Below are 21974 nucleotides of genomic sequence, written 5' to 3'. Positions count from 1 at the left end.
TGGATCCTGTATGCCGTACCTACTCTGCTCGGGTGAAGCAGCTAGGTAGCTAAGCCTGTTGTGCATGGCCTTCTGCACTAAATGATTTCTTGAGGTTTCTGACCTCTAATCATCCTCTCCAATACAGGAAGTCCAAATGACCTAGCTGCCTGTTTTGTGATCTTCTCCTGTACTTGTACTGGAATCTTCTACTGAAATGCAACTAAGTCCTTTCCTGGGTAATGTACCTGATCAAAAAAGAGCTTATTTCACCAGAAGATACTTCTTAAAGGATAATTGTGGAAGTTCAAATTATGAAATCACTTGGACACATGTTAAATAATGCTACATTTTTCTGCCTTCATAACTAACTGGGCCTGTCCTTTGTACAACACCTAAACTTGATTCTTCTCTAGAAGTAATTTAGCAAAAACTAAATTCTATACATGATCTATAAATTTTTTTTTAAGAAAAGGTGACCCTTGCACTAAGAGCAGGTCACTGGGTGTGCATTGGTGATAGACCACTATAGGTCAGATAAAAGAAATCAATAGTCTTTCAACAATGATCTTCTGCAGTGAAAATTTGCAGCAGGAAATCGAAGGAACTCTATCATTTGGAGGGGACTCCCACTGAGTCCTTCCCAAGGAGGAAGGTTGGGAGCTGACCACGGCTTTCAACAATCCATCTGTTCCCCATCATAAGGTTATTTCACCATCCTAGTCTTACATTACAGCAATGTTGTGTGACTGAAGAATATTTACTGCCAAGGTTATCACATTGTAACAAAGCATATGGGTACTTTAAAACCCTGAGAAAACAGCTGTGTCTGCTCTGCTGGAGGAAAGCATGCAGGTGTAGAGTATTAGTTGATGTTTTAAATAGATTCATCACAGTAGGAGTAGAGGTGGACTCTGCTGGAAGGAATGGGAAAAGTGTAGGAAGCAGGATTGTTATTCTAGAAACTAGTACCTTCTAACCCGCAGTCTGTTAATGTTGGTGATGAGAGACGCATAAATTATTTTGAAGCGAACTCATGAAATGTCAGTTAAAAACTAGGCTTTCTTCTACTAGTCCTGTAGCTCCGTTGTCCGTACCACATTCCCCCCGAAAGCCTTGTATTAAATTTCTTCATAAATTGGAAAAAAAACCGAACACCCACTAACCTGACAGTGAAAGAGAGAGAAGGGGGAGACTGAGCGCGCCCCTGAGCTGAAGAGCCGGTAGGTGCGTAAGCGCTCGGGAGCCTCCGCCTCAAGCGCCCCCCGGCGCCCCCCGGCGCCGCCGCCCCGAGAGCGGTGGTGCCCTGCCCCCTCGCGGTGCGCGGGGGCTCGGCCGCTGCCGCCGCCTGCGGGCGGACCCCCCCAGTTCGGTAAGGTTTTGGGGCTGGGTCAAGCTATTTAGCTTTAGTGCAGCCGCGGGGATTGCAAGGTTGCCAGTCAGGATAATCTCTGGTCCAGCCTGCTAGAGTACGCCTATTTCTCCCCAGGAAAGCAGAAACTGAAGTAGTTAACTGATAGTTTGATAAGAAAGGGAAGTGCAAAGGCAGAGACAAGTGAAACTCTATAAATCAAACGGGCTTTGGGCAGGGCAGGAAGGGGGGGGGGGGATGCTGCAGTGTTCAGCAGCGCCTATGCTGAATCGCTGGCAGAGGCCAGTGGCAGACCTAGGAAACAACGAGGAGGGAGGCAGAGGTTGTAATTTTCAGCAGTCCTTTGATTTATGTCAGACAAGTTAGTTGGCTGATGTTTGCTGCCACTTCGCAACCTATGATACAAAACCACCTACCATCTGGGTTCATGAGACTAAATTAAGAAATGGGATAAATGAGGTAAACAAGATCCAATAAAAAAAAAAATCTATCAGCAGAAGAAATTGCTTCTTTGACAGAGTGGTACTGTCTCTGTTGTTCTGTGTTTCTTGGTTTGAACTGAGCTGGAAAAAGACTAGGAATGCCTGTTAGAAATATCTTTGCATGTTTGAAGTACCTTCTTAATCCTTACTACATTAATAAGACAGGGAATACCACTAAATTTAGAAATATATTACAACAGAAATAAATGAATGCACATCGTAAGAGGAGGTAACTCTGCAAAATTAGAAGTATATAACACTGCTTGGTTATTATCTTCAGGTCACACCCATTCAACTCCGATTGCTTTGTGGCATTTTGTTACGGTTGCTGTTATATATAACCTCTGTATAAACTGGGAAGAGTTTCATGTAGGACAGAAATGGATGCATAAAGTCACTTGACATAGGTGCCTAAAACTCCTAGTTCAGATTACAGAAGGTAGATAAAACAATCCTCTTTGTTTCCCCCTTCGTTTTCTGAATGTAGTATGGGGAAAGGGACAGTAGTGAGGTTGACTTTGCCACCCCTAAAAAATGGGAAAAGCGGTGAGGATAAGGGAGTGTGCTGAGAGTATCCTTGACAAACATAATGAGGGAACAGTGGGAAAGCTGCCAGATCTTCCCTCCTGACTGGGCAGAGCTTTCAGTTGCCTTGAATCTACCAACTTGGAATTATCTGAGCTGGGAACGTTGCAATAACTTTCATAATTTTTTTGAAAAGTGGGATGAACTGTTGATATTTCATTGGGAAAATTGATCTAGCAAAACAATCCTTCTGCCTTTTCTATCAATTGACAGACTGTGTGACAGTTTTGTCAGCTGTACCTACCAGGGCTAATCCAGATGACACTGGCTGGGACTTTCAAAAGGTGTAAGAAAATTAGAAGCAACATTTTTAGACTCCATTCATAATAACGGCCAACAGTAGTTGCAGTACCTCATGCTATTGTCAGAGGTAGTCACTGACACAAAATTGAGGGAACTCCATTTCATTTTGCACTAAGAAAGCGTAGCACAACTTCAGTGAAGTTGGGGATGCATCCTGGGAAGACAGAAGGACATGAAGTTGTGAATCAGTCTAACAAACAAACAAAACCAACACCCAAGTCCTAGCACTTTTCCAGATTTATGTATTATCCTAAATAATGGAGACAGTAGTGATGAGACGACTATGGAAGGAACCGACTTGCTTCCAAATATATCTTTGCTTGTGCTCAGCTTGCCCTCTTCTGAGAATTGCTTGTGTCTCAGTCTCTTCCCTCTCCTCATGGAACACATGCATTTTGATCATGCTTGTCCTTGTTACTGATCTTCTTTACAATAAACCTGCTTTCTTTCCTTTTCTGTTATCCTGCTTTACCTTTCCTGAGGAACTTGTTACCCATACAAAGACAAACAGGACAGTGCTTTAAGTGGCTCCAAGACAAAAATAATCAGTCCTGTAAGAGGAAATGGTAGGGGAACATGAAAAAAAGAGAGGTCTAGCTTGCTAAAACTCGGTGTAAAGTCTGAAAGGAATAGGAATATAGGAATACTCAGGTGTATAATTTGAAAATTATTGTGTAAGAAAGGGCAGGAGATATAGAAATGACAGGAATGTCAGAGAAGTGACTAAGACTAGGTGTGGAAGACAAATTGTACATAAGATGAGTATCCTATGGAGATGTGAGGAAGCCTGTTGATATTTAATGTGAAAGCTGCCTTTAACTGATGAAAACCAAATACATACCATTCCCTCTAGTTGTTGCTAATTGTTATTCTGAGCTTACATCACTAACTCCAGAAGTCAAGATCTGACATAATGAAGGTTCTTCATGCAACCACAGTTCTGACTTTTGTAATGTGATTTTTTCCAATATTTTGGAAACAAATATACTCTAAGTCCTAACACTCATTCCCATGTGAACTTAAACTTTTCAGAGACAAGGGAAGTCCAAGCTTGGCTTCCAATCCGCTGGCAATGATTACAATCCAATTCCTGCAAAGCAGAGAAAAGAAATGAGCATAAGCACTGCTTGAACAGCACACCTGATGTTAGCCTCCAACATCTTGTATCCTGTCTTTTTTTTTCTCATAAACAGTAGCATAATTGCCAGACATGAAAAAACAGAAGCAAGACTTGTGGCTCTTTATGGTATCTGTTTATGCACACTGTTTTCATTATCAAAATATCTTGAACTTAAGTGAATGTATAATAAACAACAATTGCCAAAGCATACACTTTAACTCCATGTGAATGTAACTGTCACAAACAGATGATGACGGCTCTTATGTCTACTCTTTACTACAGATGATTTTAAGAGGATATGTTAAATAAACCCATGGTCCCTTTTTCCGTGACATGCAAAGTATATCACTCTAGTACTAAGAGTTGTCCAAACACTTTTCCTTTGATTTCAATAGCTTCTCCTTTGACTTCAGTGGGAACATCTAGATTAATATGAAATAATATTTAATTTTAGTAATAGAATTCATAAATATATAGAAAATTTGCAATAACATGCATTATAAGTATACAAAAATATTACAAAAATTCTATTAAGGTGCTGGTTTGAGCCTGTAATATAAGGAGAACATCTAAAGTTATCTACAACACAGTAACATCTGGAGAGTTTTTTTGGTTAAATTGAATCAGATGCATTAGGTCTGATAAAGGATTTTAGTCATGATTCCAAGGACTTAGCATTTGTCTGCACTGCAAGATCACATTTGACTTCTGGTGGCCTTCTGGGTTAGAAAAAGAAATGACAGAGGCTGTTGGAACAATGTGCAGACTGCTAACTTTTGATTCCCAGACTAATCCACGCTCAGGTAAAGAGGGTCATTACGTCAATAATTAGCTTGAATTTTCCAGGAAGAAAAAGTAATGTACATGTTGTCAGGTCTAAATATGCAGTGGGAACAAAATTTTGCAGTTATGCCAAGACTAACAAGTGATGGAAGTGGAGATCTATTTTTAAGACAGATAGGATAGTTTAGTACCCTTATTCAACATATGATCCCACTTATCTTCTGATAAGTTTTTTTTTCATTGAACTCACACATGGTTTTAATTTTCTCCCATATTAATCATAACTCTTACTTCTATCTTTTTATTTTCAACCCTTTTCCAATGTATGACACATGCTTTTTAAATATATTTTTCTATGCTTGCTTTCTCCTTATTAAACTGGATGCAGTATCTGTATTTTATACAGATAGATTACAGATAAAATAATATGAGAAAGAAATATTTTGACAGAAGAAAGTGAGGTTTAGTATTCCTCTCTCTGTATTTTGTTTCAAGATAACACCACTTAAAATGAAAACTACACCTGTACTTCTTTTGTTACTCCCTGTTGCTTTATTCCAGGCACACACTGAATTTACTACAGCAAAACCTTTGCTGAAGATGTTCATCAGAAGAGTTGAAAGTGAAGGCTCCTGACACCACAGAGCAGTTCTTTTTTGTATCCGTAGCCACCTTTGCAAACCTTAATTCAATTCCTCAGTCAACCGTCTTGTGTAATGAGACCTGGGCTGGAACTTTCCATATTGATTTGTGTGAAGTCTCTTCCTCTTGGGACTTATTTATTCTCTTTCCCCCTGCTTCACTCTCTATTTCTATTGTTTCCCTGATCTTTGTGTCTCCCTGTTTTTTGTACTGCTCTATTTTTTCCCACTGCTCATTGTGATAAGAACCAAGGCATTATGGTTTTTTTCCTGTCTACGGGAAAGGACCTCTCTTCTATTCAAATGTTATCTTCATGCATAAATAACCTTACACTGGGGTAAATTTAAAAGGAAAAAGTAGCTGACATTTATGTATAATGAGGGAGCCAATTAACATTTCAAATATTTTTATGCTATATCAGAGAATTTTAGAACAAATGTTGAAATATATCTGTGTTTGCGCAGCCTGGACTTAACAGCGTGAGATTACTCAGTTCCTACATGCCTACTTCATGTGAAAACTGGTAAAGTGTTTCCAGTTCTATTACTTTTTTTTTATCAAATATGGCACTGTTAAACGTAGGGTTTTTCCCAAAATGTATCTGATATCTTACATTTATGAGAGTCCGTTTAAAACAAAATTGATTCTTCATAAAATAATTTATTATTTTGAAAGTGAAAACTCACAATAAGACTTTTTGACATTACAATGTCATTACAACAGTTGTGAATGTTTTCCAGCCTGCCAGCTTCTCTAATAACCAGGATCATCAGGTAGATCTTGTTTCTATTCAAATGCATCTTCTAGTTCTTTGTTTCCACCAGCTCTGTGATGCACATTAAAATTCTAGATACTTTGTATGTGTACATATTAATGAACAGATTATTCTCAAATCTCTGCATTCCAGGAATAGGTCTTTGCTACTGAATTTTTTTGACAGTTACTGTTTGTTGCTATGGAGGTGAAGAAGCTCTGGTAGTGGATTAAAAATTCATTGTGGTAGAAACACTTCAAACACACCATAAAATAATATTTTTTGTTCTAAGCGTTCATATTCTGTTCATTACCCTGACTAAGGTACAGCACTAGCCACTCTCATTTTATATCCTGTTTCTGGAGGATTATAAACTGGGTCTCTCAAAAAGATTGGGCCACTTTCTGACTGATGGCAGCACAGAGATGATGTTCCTACTTTCATGCTGGGTACTAATTTGCTGGTGTATCCATAAACCAGCAAGGGATGAAGGCAAAGCAAGGCCTAAAATTGTGAAGGAAGAGCAGGACAACAAGTTATTAAGGAGCAGTCAAGAGGAATTACATTTGCTGAGGTTTAAAGAACAGACCTATGAACAGATCTAGGAGTTAATAATGGATTAACACTGCTGGGATTGAGGGAGTCAGCTAAGGCTCAGTGCGGCTTGCGCTGGGTAGTGTTTAAAGGCATTATCTCACAAAAGATGGGCATTGCCATGGAAAATGTAAGCAAGGACTGCAATTATTTGCATTAAAGCAGCATGACTAATCTGCAGGTTTTGCTGATCTGGAGTAGGACTGAGATTCCCAGCCTGATTATAAAAAGGGTTTGTGTGCATTTTCCAGCTCATGTGGATTGTTTCCGACTGTTTCTCTCTTCTTAGAGACTTGTGTTGCGTGACCCCCTCGTTTTTATAGAGTTAAGTAAAGGGACTGGCTGTACACGCTGGAGAGGATTTTTATATATTTTAAAGGACTATGTAAGTGGGAAGGAAGCTGGGACTCCAGTCAGTTCACTTGCATATGTGACTGTCTTTGCCCCTTTCCAAAAGATAAAGAATCATCAATCCATAATAAAGTTTTAAGTGTATTCTTCTGAAACATTATTTTTAAGGATAATTAATCCATGTTATATTTATGAATCTAACTACTGAGTAAATGTTTTTCCATTGGTTATAGTTTCTAAATGCTAGTTAATCTGAACAAGCAATAGTACAGTGGTTTAGCTGAATGTATTTGTGTATGAGTGCTTCAGTTCTGAGTTTTGGGTTAACCCTGGACAGAACTAAAAGCATAAGCACTGTACTTTTCAGATTATCTGCCTTGGAGTGAGCCCCTGTTGTTCAACTTCCCAGTCTGTACCCTCAGACTCTGCCTAATGCTGACAGCAACCATTCTCAATAGATATTGGATTTCTGTGAGAGACTTAAAAAATGATAATATAATCATTTATAGAAAGTATGCATTAAATTGCTTTCTTCTAGTGACATTTCAGAGGTGTAATATGGCACAGCACAAAGGTAATAATTTTTTTTGCTAGGAGTCTTGAATTGCTATACATTTGTGATACTATTTAAGTAAATGTAGAGATATTATGAAAGGGTGGGAAGTATCTAGCCAAAGAAGGTGGGATTCTTTCACCACAAATAAGCAAATTCTTCATGTGAATAGTCAGTTCTTTGATGGATTTAAGACTCTCCCATGCTCTGCATTTTTTATGCATGTATAGAATGGTGGCTTCCAGAGTGCCTGGCTAATGGAAGAATTTTTATCACTTCTGAGGAGCTGATGCTACATTTAAAGTAACTATAGCAGACACTACAGATAAAGGGTAGGAAATTCTTCTGTTTCAGCATAGCCATTACAAGTTAGTTATCTAACATGGGGCTAGCTGCACTACTTTCCCTTCAGAAACACTTCCTGCAAATGACTCATCTCAATATAAGATAGATAAATTAAACAGTTCCAAAGTTAGATGAGTCCCACGCTGAATAAATGTATTTGTTATTTGTTGTTCAGGTCCCAAGATTTACTGTACCAGGGATGGTTAAAATAACTTTCTTCTCTTTCCTCTCCACCCCCTCTGTTCCCAGTATGTATTTGCTAAGAAAAGGCACAAGGACTCCTTTTGAATGTCAGTCTTGTTCCACTTTTGACCTTGATAATTGTCAGTGTCCAAATGGCTGTAGACCATTTTGAATACTTCTGGTTGTGATGTTTGGTGTTTTGTGGTCTGCATGGCAGAATTTGGCCTATGGGGTTTTAAGAGCTGTTTCTCTGGGAGTCCATGTTTGTCTCTGTGCAGTACTGTTATAACTTTGCTGGGTGAAAAAGCTATTTTGCCATGCAGAGGTAGTCACACTACATCTTCTTGTCCAGGATCCATATTTCCATTGTACTTTCTCTGTATGGGCTTTCAGCTCTTGCATAAAGTAACCACTCCTTGATATATCACCTTTGAGGTATTTATAGTCTGAGGTAACAATGTCTTAAATGTTAGATATTAATGCATTTCCTAAAATAAAAATACATGCAGTGACTAACAGAGCATATTTCAAGATATTTGTACCTTCTATGGCATATTTCAAGATACACGTACCTTCTATGGCAGGGCTGGCAACCCTCAAGAGTGATTTGCCATGGAATTAGGGAAAAAAAACCTTAAAGATAATGGTTTCAGTAGCAACTTGGTCAGAGTTTGGAGATGTCACCTTTCAGAGAAGGGAGATGCAGCTGATCAGGTAGTTGTCTCATGCAAAGCAGGGTCTTCCAGTTGCTAGTGGGAACTAGGACACCACTGGTACCTCTGTGTAGGAACACAGTGCTGGTCACCTCTGGAAGAGTCTCCTGCTGCTGTCTGCAGCTGTAGCTCCCACATAAAATCAAATTTGGAAGAAGCAGTGTCGTTTCCAACCCCCAGGCATGCAGCACACCAGTGGAAATGCTTTGTGTGTGCCCCTGTCACCTCTGCTACAGTCCCACACCTGTGGTGATGCCTGTTTGTTGGAGTTTTTCTGTCTAAAATACATTTAGATAAGGTTTGCCAAACTGCCTAATTGGCTTGCTGTTGTAATTTGCAAAATAGTAACAAAAGATAAGTCCAGATGTGGTATTATATTTTACTCTGGCTGACCAGAGAGGCTGTGGGGTCTCCTTCCCTGGAGACATTCAAAACCCGCCTGGACACATTCCTGTGCCCCCTGCTCTAGGTGTCCCTGCTCAAGCAGGGGGGTTGGACAAGCTGATCTCTGGAGGTCCCTTCCAACCTCTACCATTCTGTGATTCTGTGATTTTGTTCATAGTGTATGAATTTTTACAGTACTCTCTGGTTATCTAAGAAGTGAAGGACAAAAGAATCCAGGTAGAGGAACACAAAAATTCAAGATTAGATATCACACTGTAAATGTGTTTATTGCACTGTCCTCCTCACCATAGGTATATGAGCCCCCACAGAGCAAGCTGAAGTTTATGACCTTTATAATAAATTAGAGAAAGCAAGAGGGGGGATTGTAAAATAAAGCACATGAATTCTTCGATGTTGCCCCAGAAGGAATTTCTGTGAACGTGTTTCATTCTTCACTTCCTTTCCTCCCTGTCTGCTTCAGTTCCCCAGTGCAAGGATCTTTTTTCATTACAGCAGTCACTCTGATTAAAAACTCATTGGGTGAGGAGGATGTCTCACTTCTCAACAAAGGGGAACACATGCAGAGCTGCGCCGCCTCTGATCAGCATTGTGGTAGCCTCCAGCTGTCGATCATTCTCATTCATTTAGTCACTGAGCTCAGCAGGATTACTGGGGTGCTTAAAGCTAAAAAAAAAAATGCAAAAGTTTGCAAGGTCAAGGCCCAAGAGGCTTTCAAAAGCGCAGACTGTTACTTGCTTCTGTCAGGACAGAATAATTTGGGGCACTTGTTACTCAACAGGAGAAGTACAGTCGTCATTGTCCCCAGTAGTATAATTAGTAATAATAACCAGAAGAATCTGTTAGTTCATGGAAACTACAGAACTACAGCCTAGAAGGCCCAGGCTTTGCCTTTCAGTTTGTAGTTTAGTCCTTCATCAAGATGTTAAATTCACACTTATTTGCATTGTTCTGTCTAGAAGGTCATTAACTGGATTCCATGCTCCAGAGAAGTGTGAACTGTTCATCTTCAGCTCCTTACCAGTGTTTCAAGTCTTGGAGAGACCTGTGTGTAAAACAGAGGGTTTTTAAGTTCTTGGGTTTTTAAAGTCTTTGTTGGACTTGTTCTATTTCTTTTTGTGATGAAAGAACTGTTATTTGTACTGTTCAATGTTGATCTCAAAATATCTTATTTCAAATTACACAGCTGAATTGGTTTGTGGAGAATAGTTTTCTTACAGATTTTGTAACTAGATGTTAATAAATTCATTCTGTGCTCCATATATCAAACTTTCTCTTTCCTAAACTTAACTGGGAATGCTAGAATACACTAGAAAAATAACTAAACGAGATCTGTTAAAATAGGAGTGTTTGTCTGCATACAAAGTTTATGACTTCTGTGAATATGTCCACAATACACCTTAGAATAATGTCCTGATGCAGTATTCAGTGAGAAGATAAAAAGCAAAGTGGAATTTAATGTTTTGTGTTCTGAAATTATGAAAAATTATCTTTTCTCAGAGTTAAAGCAGAAGTAGCAGATATTTTAAAAAAAATCCAGAAGGATTTTAAAGTCTTTACGGTATGTTGTATGTTACTGTCACAAAAACAAGAGGTCAGAGTGAAGAAACATATGAAGAATTCTGAAGAAAAAAATATTCTTCACTAGAAATATAAATGGAAACATTAACCAGTTGCCTAGATCAGCTAAGACTCCTACTCTTTTTATCCAATTAGTTCAGTAGAAGTAGGAATTCTGAAGGTTGGTTGGTTTGGATCCCTTCCACACTTTTTCTGGTTTAAGGATATTCCTGGGGTATCTGAACTAGGCCCACCAAACTGCCATCAGCCATGGATAGTGGTGAATCAGATCAGTCAGAAAGTCCTTAACATATTAAAGGGTACTGCATATGTCAGAACAGTCTTTCTAGGGACACCTTAAGAAGTTTTTCCTTCAAAACTCACAGATCAGAATTAGGCTCTCGTTGCCCACTGCAGAGGCCTTTCATAATTGTTAAAAAAGTCTTGATCTGGCCAGTGTAAGATATTGGCATCTGTGTTAAATCAAAGCAGTGGTTTCTCCATTCCTGTGAGGCTTATAGAAGTTACTGTTTCCCAGCTGGGACAGAAACACAGAGAGGAGAGTCTTGTCTGATTTTTCTGCATGTCTGATGAAGTAAAGGTGAGCTCTTTAGGAAGCAGCACAGGGACATTTTGAACGTACACACTTACCAGCTGATGACTGAGCTCACGTCTTTGCTCAGCAACAGCATTCCTTTTACCTGCAAATTAATCCTAAATTCTACAGCAGAACAGAATCTTGTTTCCAACACTAAAATGTCATGACAAAGTGGTGCAATAACTGTAAAATGGCTTTAACCTACAATTTTTATGTTTAAAAAGTCAATAAAACTGAAAAATTAAGAAAATACATATACTGAATCTATTTTCCCCCTCTACATTTCTCCTGCCTTTGCTTTATATACTTTACATAGGGTATAGGTGGTAGGAACTCCAATTGGATCAGTGCTAGTATAAAGTGCACTGTATAAACATGATACCTACCTAAGGTTTACACAGGCGAAATGTGGAATAATGGCCTAGGAATGCAAACAAAGAGTGCAGGTGAGCACATGAACTAATAATACCACATTGGTCTTCAGCACCACAAGGGGAATGGAAATTTTCTACCTCCCCTCGGAGAGGACGTGGCCGCTGTGTCATGATTCCCTCCCTTCCAGCAGCTCCTGGCATGATCAGGGCAGGAACACATTCATATTTCTAAAGAGTAGGAGGTTGACCTGGCAGGGAGCAGAGGATCCCCATGTTGTCCTGAACTCTGTTGAGGTTAAGGAATACTGCAGAGCCAGCCTTGGAGTTGTATACTTTTAAGTTGCTTTTAGCATTAATGTAAGGAAACACCATGTTCTTGGAAGTGATTAAAATTCAGGACGTATTTCTGACACTGTTGGTTCTAGTTTCCTGGTTAAATTATAGCACAAGAAAATACAGTCTGGACTACCTGCATTCACCTGTGGGTACAAGAGGATGAAGTAGCCTTCATTTCTGTTTTAATATATCACATAGTGTTCCTGGCAATGGTAGATGTGTGCTGCTTTCCAACCCAGAGGGGTCTATATTTCAGAGTGAGTGCAGTGATCCATACACTGCTATTATCACACCATACAATACAATCTCTAAAGCACCTTGGGGTCCATCTCTCTTGGATGAAAAGCATTATAAAAATGAAAAGTATGTTCATAACAGTTTGCAGTAGAATACTGCATTAGCCTCATTGGGCTACAGTGATGGATTAAGGGGAACTGTTGCCCTCAAGAAGAAAAGGCTTGAGTGAGTTATGTACTTTCTTCTCGGTGCATTCAGGATGTGCATATATTAAAAGTAGTTTGGCAGACTCTGGCAGAAGGCTGAAAAAGTCACAGGGAGGTGGCCAGCTTTTGATAATAGCTCATTAACATCATTTGTCATACTCATAACTCTGTCTAAAGTACATGCAGGAATGGCGATTCACTGCTGGGCAGAGAGGAAAACGGAGCAACAATGTAAGAAAGGAAACACAATTTTAAATGTACCTGATTGAAAGTAAGATTGAAGAGATTTAGCCTTCTGAATTATTCATGTGCTTTTGAGACATCTCCTTTAAGTGACTTAACGGGAGGTCACAGTTTGAGCAGGAGGACAGAACTAAGAATACGACACTATGTTTAGCCTCACAGCCTATAACTTTGTTCCCAGCTGACAGCAGTGAATGTTTTTATGGAATAAAGCTTCCTGTGGGACTATACTAGCTGCAGTAAAACTTCCATGGAGAGAGTTTTCCTTAGAGAGATGCACACAGGGAGGTCTGTTGTTGAGCAAATTGTGGACTTGGGAGGTGGGAGATCTTGGTTTGTTAGTTATGCTCTAATTCAGAAAGAGTTAACAGCATCCCAGATAAGTTTCAGAAACACGTTTCTCTCTTTATCTCGTTAAAAGAAGACAGAAGTCTTGGGTTTGTTCCAGCCAAGAGCAGAGGATGGTTTTGTGACCTCAGCACATTCTCCAGGGCAGGAAAACAAGTTTCCTGTTCCACTTTACTCTTCCCAGGGCTGATCATTGTGGGGTGGGGACACAGTCATATCGGCCTTACATATATAAAAATTATCTAACTAGTTCATAACAGGGACTGGATTTAAATAATATTAGACTTTTTCTATTTTATATTGCTTATTGGAAACTGTTTTTTTCTGGAATACGAATAACAGAAATGTGGCTTTGCTGAGCACAGGAAAGTGCTTCAGAAGGCATTGAGCAAGCAGCTGGATTACACTGGAGTCGATCTGCGTCCCAGATTCTCTCCTCTGAGGAGGAAGTGTCCTTCAGAAAGCTCTACGCACATCCCTGGCACAGCTGTCTGCTGAGGTTACAAGTGGAAGAAAGTCAGGCTGTGACCTTTCCCTGTTCCTTTTCTTCCACATAGAGGAAGGAGAATGTCCTTCCCTTTCTGTCCTCTCTGTGGCACTGACAACCAACAAAGTGGGAGTGAGAAATATCTTAAAACTTGTACACCCCCATCCAGGTATGTAGACCAGATCAGAAGCTGTCCTACCCCAAGGAAAAGAAGGCCCAGTGAATTAAGTATTGAAGAGTGTAATTTGTTCCCCTGCTGCATGTCTTTGCAGGTTTAGGTTCAACAATCATCTGCCAATTGTTTTTCTTTCATTTTCAACATATTCAAGAACTTTCATTTTTTAATCTTAACCCTCAGCCTACCCATCATCCTCCAGATCCACATTTCACATCCATTGTTTAATTTTCATTTGTTCCTTTGCTTCCCTTACCTTTGACTCTTATTGATTTTTGTAACATTCTGTTAATATTTCATTGTATTATTGGTTTGTGTGACATTTTACAGTCCATGCAGTTAAATCACAACAGGCCTCTTGAAATTACGGGGCATGTAAGTCAAATAATTAAGTTAACTTTCAAGGGGAAAACTGGCAGAAAAACAACACAGAAGCTTCCAACCCTGTGGAAGTAACCACTTTTGTGTGTCCAAAATATCTGAAGGAACAGGGTTTTTTTTGTTTTAATTTTCTTTAAGTTACTGAGGTGTATAGGTATTCTCAAAAATACTTACTACATGTTATCTGCATATTTAGCTGTCTACATGACTGAAAATTCATCCTTAATGTATTTGTCCTGGCAAGGGAGCGAGGCACTGTGCTAGTTCACTAACATAGGGACTCCTCATGCTGGATCAATACATTTTCCCTCTGGGTTTTCACCATCTGGCCCTCTACTGGCAAAGGTGCATTTGATCACTTGTACCTCCAAGGGGAGGAAGGTAAGAGTAGCAACTAGGGAAGATTTTAATTACAAGTTTGGTACAGCAGAGAGAATCCTATGGGATGGCTAAGCTTGTCTGTTTTAGGGATTTGCGTGGTGACTTAGCAGTTATTAATAAATGTTTTAAGATCTGTGGCACTGGAACGTGCCACCTACAACACACTCTTTCAGCCTCCAATAGCATGGGGTGTAAACACAGTGTATATCTGTTCTTTCAACTGAGGAAGCATTTGTTTTAAGGTCGACCTGTCTATGCATTGTATTGAATATTATCTTCCTTACTTATGAAGAACTGGACTCTTTTCTTATGACATCTTACAGTAACATTATATAAAACTTCATTGTATTATATAGCAGCTCTGTGCACACATAAAATTAGTTATGTATAAATGTGCAAGGGAGAGGGATTTCTCTTTCCTATGCTAACGTTCAGCTCAGAAAAGTTGGTGTTTTCTCCCTTTTGCCAATAGATGGCAATATGTTATAGATATGTGGAACTACATAGCCCAACTTTAAATTGCTTTTTTCCCAAGAGGCTTTTTGAAATATTAATCGATGTGCATAGATACTAAATGGAGGAAAACCAAGAGAAAAGTTATTTTAAATCACCTTTTTCTTCTTGTTTTTGTGTGTGCCTCTAATTCAATGCAAATGTATTGCAGGGAAAGCTGAACAAAAGAACTCTCTCCAGGATGAAACATTATGTTTTAGGCAGAAGGATTACTACATAATTTTTTTCTTATGTTAGATTATAAATACCTGCCTATAATATTATCACTGAAAATATTATGGAACTTGTAAGAACATTACAGTAAAGTCAGTTTTTAAAAATAAGAGGTAGGAGTGATGTGAGAAAAGGAATAAAATTATGGCTGAGGGACGGAAGGAAATGAATAGAGGCAGAGGTTTTTTCTGTTCTTAGTAAGATCTCTGGTAAAATGAGCCTTTACTCAGGTTGCTAAATTACCCAGGTACTAAATTACCAACTGCTGAACAGTTGAATGTGCTGAATAGTATGAAGGAAGTGGGGGTGGAAAATATTTCTGTTTCCCTTGTTTTCAGGTGTGACATTTGCTGGTCCTTTAGCTTTGCCTCAGCATCACTTCTTGATTGCATTTTGTTTATGGGCTTCAGGGGAAAATGGGGCAAGAGCTTTACAACCACTGTGCCTCTTTCGTGGCATTGGAAATCTGCTAGAGGAAGCACAGCTGCTTTTCTGCACCCATTGAGGAACTGCAGCTGCACAAGCTTATTGGAATTGATCCTGAGCTGCACCAGGGAACTAAGCATTTTTTGTATTAAAGTGATGCTTTCTATAATACTTTGTGTTGATAGAAGGGATATAAATAGCAGCTTTGTAAATTAAAGGACAAAAATATTCAAAGAGCAAAACTAACATGTCCAGTAGAATATGTAAGTTAATTATAAACTCTCTCTGCATTATACCAGCATTCATTTTTATTTTAAATGGGAAAAGCCCACACAATGAGGTGGAATGAAGAACATTGTGATATTTAACTAAATAATCAGGCAAAATTTTGCTTTTTTGGAGGAAACAAGTCATGAGATGAAAGTAATCTAGACTTCCCCTTACGTTAAGAATTAACCCATAACCATATGATATTTTTTATTTTTTTCAGTACGATTACTTATCCTAGTTGTAACTGTTTGGATTTCAGAGGATCTACATTTAATCCTGTTTGAGATGTTTTTGTAGATGAAAGGGTTTAAAAAAAATCACTGTGTGTTTGCTTGGAAGTATGTGATCAGGAAAGTATAAATTTAACTTTAAAAGTACAAAGCCAGTTAAAAAAAATCAATTTTCAACACCTGTTAATTGTTTCTTCTGTATCAAATTTGCCCATTTTAAAAGTCAAAAAAAGTTTTTTTTAATAAAATATATGCACTGAAAAGGAGGTAAAATTTATTGTCTGAAGTGCAAGGCTCTGCTTTTTTTACTTTGCAAGCTGTCACTAGAACCAGAGATTACAGAACTGGAATTCAGCTGACAGGTTTGCTAATGGTGCATAACATGAAATAAAGGAAAAGGAGGCTCTCTGTAGTAGTAACACACTGACTTTACAGAGCAGTCAGCTAGCAGTATTCTGGAAATATTGACAGGTCTGGGATTTTGGAGCAGACTCATTAAAAAATTTAGTTGTCTTTTTCAAAGCTGGTTTAAAATTATTGCAACCATTTAGACTTGGAAAACTGAAATGGAATCTAGAGTTTAGTGATACTTCACTTACATTACTGTCAAAATTGCTGATGATTTAAAAAAATAATTTCAAAGAATACTAAATATGAAAAATAATTAGGAAGAGCACATTTTTTGAACTCCCAAGATGTCCAAATTTTTTGGTCTTTACATGTTTAGTTAAAAATGTATCATAATTTGAAAGATTCTGCAATATATAGTATTGTAATCTTTAAATCATAGGGGGAACCAAGAAAAATTACTTTGGGCTCACTAACTGAAAACAAAACCACATTTTATTTATTAATTTTTTGAGGAAACATAGCTAGTAATTCAACTGTAAATACATCCATCAAGAATCTGTTTCTCATCTTACAGTAGCACCAAAAGAAATCCTGTTGAGCTGGTTGCCTTCTATTCAATTTAGAGATATAACATATGATTCCTAGTTCCCCTTAAATCCACTCATGTAGGATTTTTCTCCCTGAAACAATAGAGCTTTGCACTTCACCATAACCTCAAGTGATGGAGAGAGATTAGCACAGTGCGCATACTTCTGCCTGCATTTTTATGAGATCTGTGAGGATGCTGTGCTGGGTGCAATGTCTCCAACACATCTGAGACGCACTGAATTGTGTTGTTAAACTGTGCTTTTTTTCCAGGGCACCACAATAAGTGCAGTCCAGAAGGGCTTTGATATATCTGTTGCTGTTCATCTTTTTGGGTCCATAAAGTCAGACACACTGAGTCCTGGGGAAGATGATTTCCACTCTTCAAATTGCTGGGCTTTGTCAGGTTGACAGAAAGTTATGCAAGATTTTGGAACACAATACATTTCATCCTGCATCTCAACTTCTTCCTCAGCTGCATGAACTCCAGGCCTGTTGGGGAAGGGGGAGGGAAAAACAAAACCAACAAAAAACAACCAGATGTTGAGGCTTTAGATAGGAATAAATTGTACACTACACTTTCTTGGGAAGTTGAGGGAGAAACCATGTAGAAGAGATAGGAATCCTTCCAACCAGGAACTTCATCTATTCTTCAAAACTGAGTTTTGCAAGGTGCCCTGACTCCAACGAGCAAATCACTTAAACTCCTTTCCCAGTGGAGATACTTGCATGCTTAACGTTAAACAGTATTAAATACTCTGCTGCATTAGATAATGTAGAAGTGAATGAAATGGCTTTCAAAGCCTAAATCAATCATGACACATGCTATTTCTGTGATTCTTGCAGCAAAAATGCTCTGCACCAGTGGATGTCACTGTGCACACCCAGGCAGAGTAGCTTAATGATACTGCAGATGAATCCTTGCAGAGGATGCATGGGGGGAAAAAAGATCCATTTGTGATTCAAATTAGTACTCTCTTGCCATGCACTAAATAAGACTACAGTGTTTCTGAGAGTCTAAAGCCCCTCCATACAACGCCCCAAAATGAAACAAACCCCTTCCTATAATTAGGCTTGATATTTTTCAATGTGTTTTATCATCCAAAGCCATGTATCTCCAGTTCTTTTCTATCTAGAACAAGCAAGATAAAAATAACAAATGTACACCTAACGCCAGTGATAAATATTGCTGTGTTCATGAAGTTTCTGGTTGTGTTGTTACAAGCAGGAGAGTTGATAAATAGGAAAGTCCCTGAAGCACCATTTAGTACCCAGCACAGAAATTTTATTTATGTAGATAAATAGCACTCCTTTAATGCGGTAAATCTGTTAGAGTGAAATCTGTGTGTTTTCAGTATTTGTAATGGGAGCATTTCAGAAGCGTAAGTACCAGTTTATGCAAATAGGTCCCAAACTCATCAGTTTTACCTACCTTATTATTGATATCTATCTTCATTGATGCTATGTACTGAGTGCACTTCATTAAGGCTGACAAGCCAAAGACTGCTCCTTCTCCCTGGGAACTGCCATCTTCTTTACAATGCAAAAGCCATTAAATGAGCCTTTTACAGTAAGTCAACTATCTCTGCTTCTCTCCTCCAATGGGGGGTATCTTTTTTATTTTACTCCACAAATCCTGCTTAAAGAGATGTGGTAAGATTCTTTGCAATGAAAAACATTGCCTCTTTGTCCTTCCTTAGAGGGAATGTATGTATTCCCCAGGGTCCTAACTACACAATAAGATATTAACCATAACCTTGTAGTTAAACCCTGTGTGGGAAGTTGTATATACACTTTTTTTAAGTCCATTGCAAATAAATGTTCTTTTCTCTCCATTGCCTCTAAAATGATTTTATTTTTTCCTCCAACACATTACAATGCATCTGTTATATAGTGATATTTAAAGTCAAAACAAAGCAAATTACTCTGTATACAGTGCTCTGGCTACAGCTGCTGGATGAGGGAGATTTTTCTCACAGGTTTGGTGTTTGTACAAGCTTTGCTAGAGCCTTTTCATATAGATCACTTAATGTATGGTCACATGTGAGAGGACTTATTTTAAAGGACAGTTCAGTATCTTGGCTGCACAGAAAAGAATTTCCTCTGACTTGATATTAAAAAATAAATCCTGATGTAGATGGGTAATACAAACCCATTTTTGTATTGTAAAAGCCAGGCCCCTCCCTGCCTTAAAAAAATCCACTCCTGTTCTTGCTTTGTCATGTGTGTACTTCTGTACAATGCTCTAAATATGTGACCATTTCTGTGGCTGTATAATGACACATCAGCAGCTAGAGTTGTAATGAGGTATTTGATTTTTTAACAACAGTTCTTATAAATACATGCCAAAATATTCAACAACTGCTTTCTTCCTGACTCTGTGCTCAAACCCTAGATGCAAGTTCTTGCTGTTACTTCTTAGGCTGACTGCATTAGAGACACTGTAAAGCACTGCAAAGAGTGAATCGGTGCTTTTGATGCAGATTTGAAACTTTGTCTTAATCTGTGAGGTGCTTTTAAAAGAATAACACACGATTATTCAGTCTGGCTTTTTTCTAATGGGATTTATCACCTGCAGTCAGAGAAATCAGTTCAGATATCCTGATGTGCCAGGTGAGCACAGAGGTTGCAGTCCATGTGCCAACAGCTGAGATGCTGATCCTCTCTGTGTGTCCTTCCTCCAGGCAGGAATAACCAACCACTCCCGAGGAAGTAAATAGCTTCTCAGATTGTAGTGAAGCAAAGGGAATTTAGGATTAGGTCCCTGGGGAAGCAGGGAGGAGAACAGAACACAAGACTCGGGGTTCAGAAAAATGCTTCTCTTGGATAAGGTTTTATAGATGTAGACCATGTGCATATTTAAGGTAGGGTATATTTCACCTATTTTCAGAATTTCAGAGAATGTTTTGGCTAATTCTCTCACTCATGATACATGTAGAAGTTGTTTTTATTGACTGTAATTTCTCAGTTTTCTCTTCAGCTGCTGTTTACCCTCTACCTCTCTGCAGCAGTTCTGCTACAGGCTGCACCGCCTAAAGTTCTCTATGTAACGGTCCAAGGGATGGACGCAGGCCCTGGACGCTGAGAGGGGCACTTAGTGGGGTGCCTCATCTCCATGGAACACTCTCTCAAGTGAGGATTTTTAATGGTAGATGTGCAGTTGGATGTCTTCAGTGCCAACTTTTGCAGCTGTTCTTCACTCTTAGCAGGAAGCTGTCAGCAGGCTTGGGCACAGTTATCAGCATAGGGCACGTGTTAAACTTTTTCATTTTGTTTTACAAAACCTTAGGGTTATGGGCTCTGTTTTATCTAAAATAAAAGAAAAATAGACCTATGTCTGCTGTTCATACACATTATAGTCCAGTGCACTGATATTTAGGAAAACTGACACTCAAGGTTTTCACTGGTTTGTCTTGGATGCTGTGGGATGAGGGAAAGTGTCTACAAAGGAGGTGAGATTTTCCCCATTTATTTGAAGTTACCTTTTCTTGCCCCTAGCACATGGGTTTGTGCAAGTCACAGGATGGAGCTGAACTGAGAACCTTGGATTTCAATTTTTTTCTTTTTTTTTCCCCAATGACTTCTCATTGTTCCTTTGTACACAGTGACATAGAGGATGACCATGAAATTCTGAAAATCCTTTAACTGCAGAAAGTCTTGCATCAAATTTGACTGTCTTTACTAATAATCATAAGTCAGAGTTGTCTGAATGAAGAAAACTTTTCTCTTTCATGCTTGTGGGTGAATGTGAGACCAAATATTAGAAGAGATTGCAGAATCATTAGCAATAGCTTTCATTGGGCTTCCATGTTTTATTATGTTGTTCTTCTGAGCACAACAGAAAGTCTTGAGACCACAAGAAAACATGTAGATAGAAGGGTAGTTTTATGGCTTCAGTGCAACTAGTTCTTATAAATCAAGACTAACACGTATGATCTAGAAATTCAGATAGCCTACAAATGACTGCCTGTTTGCTATTAAGGTAGCAGGATTACAGAGGGATTTACTTAGTGGACATTTAATTGCCATAGAATAATAGAAACATTGAACCATTTGGGTGGGAAGGGACCTTTAAAGGTCATCTAGTCCAACCCCCCTGCAATGAGCAGGGACATGTTCAACTAAAGCAGGTTGCTCAGAGCCCCATCCAGCTTGACCTTGAATGTTTCCAGGGATGGGGTCTCCACAACCTCTCCGGACAGCCTGTTCCAGTGTTTCACCACCCTCATCATAAAAATTTCTTCCTCATATCTAGTCTGAATCTACCCTCTTTCAGCTTAAAACCCTTGCCCCTTGTCCTATTGTTACAGGCCCTACACAAAAGTTTGTCCCCGTCTTTCTTATAAGCCCCCTTTAAACACTGAAAGGCCACCATAAGGTCTCCCCAGAGCCTTATCTTCTCCAGGATGAACAACCCCAACTCTCTCAGCCTGTCCTCACAGCAGAGCTGCTCCAGACCTCGGATCATTTTTGTGGCCCTTCTCTGGACCTGCTCTAACAGGTCCATGTCCTTTCTGTGCTGAGGGCTCCAGAGCTGGATGCAGGACTCCAGGTTGGGATTCACCAGTGCAGAGCAGAGGGGCAGAATCACCTCCCTCAACCTGCTGGCCACACTTCTTTTGATGCAGCCCAGGATACGGTTGACCTTCTGGGCTGTGAGCGCACATTGTTGTCTCATGTTCAGCTTTTCATCCACCAGTACCCCCAAATCCTTCTCCACAGGGCTGCTCTCAATCCTTTCATCCCCTGGGCTGTACTGATATCGGGGGTTGCCCTGACCCGGGTGCAGGACCTTGCACTTGTCCCTGTTGAACCTCATGAGGTTCTAGTGCTTGTCCAAGTCTCTGGATGGCATCCCATCCCTCAGGCATGTCAACTGCACCACTCAGCTTGGTGTCA

Source organism: Phalacrocorax aristotelis, chromosome 3, assembly GCF_949628215.1.
Source record: "Phalacrocorax aristotelis chromosome 3, bGulAri2.1, whole genome shotgun sequence".
Taxonomy (NCBI): domain Eukaryota; kingdom Metazoa; phylum Chordata; class Aves; order Suliformes; family Phalacrocoracidae; genus Phalacrocorax; species Phalacrocorax aristotelis.
The sequence above is the reverse complement of the archived record's forward strand: the minus strand, read 5'-3'. Positions refer to the sequence as shown.